Raw genomic sequence first — 2,342 nt, 5'->3', positions numbered from 1 at the left:
GCGTGTGTGTGAGACCAGATGGCGCAAGGACGTTCCCTGTGTGCGTTGCTTCTGTAAATGCAGGTGCAGTTTGTCGTGTCTCCAAACCAGTTGTGCCGTCCACTCACTCCTTTCCAGAATAGAAATCTCCTCTCACTTCTCTGGCCTTGTGAGGGTGTGGACAACTGGAAGATTCTGACTCGGGAATCCAGAACCAGGTCTACCTTCAACATTTCCATAGTCAGGGCAGGGATGTTTATATCTTTCATAAGGGTTGTTGGAACCATATGGACTGAAAAAAAGCATTTTCTCATCCAAATACTGATATTCTTTACCCCAGGCCATCGGGCCCCTTTTATCCAATAGCATTCAGAGTATCTGAAGGTCCATCAGGTGCCAGCCTTGGGGCGCACAGAGAGAACAACATTCCTCTCCAACAACATCGGGAAGCTTTAAAAGAACTGTTTAGTGGGGACTTACAGAGAGATGGAAAACAGGCTTCTGGTGGGTGCATATTCTATCCTGGGAATCACCTGCATCTCCGATACTGCCCCTAGCCCCCCAGTTTGTACGGTTGCGACGGTGTTGCATTACTTGGTTTTAATTTCTAAGCAGATGATTGTGGGTGTGGGAACAGCACACAGTGAGGGTGCCTAGCACAATGCCTGGCACAAAGTAGGTGCTTAATAAATATTCGTTAAATTAAAAAAAAGAGGGAGGCTGAGGCAGGAGAATTGCTTGAACCTGGGAGGCGGGGGTTGTGGTGAGCCGAGACGGCGCCACTTCGCTCCAGCCTGGCGACAGAGCAAGACTCCGTTTCAAAATAAATAAATAAATAAATAAAATAAATATTTTTTCCAAAGCCCCACTCAAAACCATGGTATTGTTAGAGGTGTAATGGTTGGACCAACATTGAAAATACATTCCGTTTAGTTCATTTGTATGCAAGTATCCGTTCTCTCTTTAAAAATTGTTCTCAGTTGTAATGTTACACAAAATATTGGTAATTTATACTAATGACAGGTTAAATATTGTATAGTTTAGTGACATTTGATTGGAAAAAACTACATGTTCCACATGTCTTGACAATTTTTTCCTTCTCTATGAAATATTTGCTCATTAATTATTAAGTTTCAGATGTTACAGTTATCTTTTTGATTTCTGGGATTTAATTTTAGTTGGTATACTTGAATGCATTTTATTAATTCCTATAATAATGTTGATATTTCATATAGGATTTTAATATTAATTTTACTATTTACTGAATTGTAAACTTCTACATTTTAAAAATATTTTTAAATATACTTTAAGTTCTAGGGCACATGTGCACAATGTGCAGGTTTGTCACATATGTATACAGGTGCCATGTTGGTGTGCTGCACCCATTAACTCATCATTTACATTAGGTATATCTCCTAATGCTATCCCTCCCCTCTCCACCCATCCCACAACAGGCCCTGGTGTGTGATGTACCCCTTCCTGTGTCCAAGTATTCTCATTGTTCAGTTCCCACCTATGAGTGAGAACATGTGGTGTTTGGTTTTCTGTTCTTGCAATAGTTTACTGAGAATGATGGTTTCCAGCTGCATCCATGTCCCTACAAAGGACATGAACTCATCCTTTTATATGGCTGCATAGTATTCCATGGTGTATATGTGCCACATTTTCTTAATCCAGTCTGTCACTGATGGACATTCGGGTTGGTTCCAAGTCTTTGCTATTGTGAATAGTGCCACAATAAACTTAAGTGTGCATGTGTCTTTATAGCAGCATGATTTATAATCCTTTGAGTATATACCCAGTAATGGGATGGCTGGGTCAAATGGTATTTCTAGTTCTAGATCTTTGAGGAATCACCACACTGTCTTCCACAATGGTTGAACTAGTTTACAGTCCCACCAACAGTGTAAAAGTGTTCCTGTTTCTCCACATCCTCTCCAGCACCTGTTTCCTGACTATTTAATGATCACCATTCTAACTGGTGTGAGATGGTATCTCATTGTGGTTTTGATTTGCATTTCTCTGATGGCCAATGATGATGAGCACTTTTTCATGTGTCTGTTGGCTGCATAAATGTCTTCTTTTGAGAAGTGTCTGTTCATATCGTTTGCCCCCTTTTTGATGGGGTTGTTTTTTTCTTGTAAATTTGTTTGCATTCTTTGTAGGTTCTGGATATTAGTCCTTTGTCAGATGAGTAGGTTGCAGAAATTTTCTCCCATTCTGTAGATTGCCTGTTCACTCTGATGGTAGTTTCTTTTGCTGTGCAGAAGCTCTTTAGTTTAATTAGATACCACTTGTCAATTTTGGCTCTTGTTGCCATTGCTTTTGGTGTTTTAGACATGAAGTCCTTGTCCATGCCTATG

The sequence above is a fragment of the Mandrillus leucophaeus genome, unplaced genomic scaffold (assembly GCF_000951045.1).
Source record: "Mandrillus leucophaeus isolate KB7577 unplaced genomic scaffold, Mleu.le_1.0 Scaffold1435, whole genome shotgun sequence".
NCBI lineage: Eukaryota > Metazoa > Chordata > Mammalia > Primates > Cercopithecidae > Mandrillus > Mandrillus leucophaeus.
Note: the sequence above shows the minus strand (reverse complement) of the source record.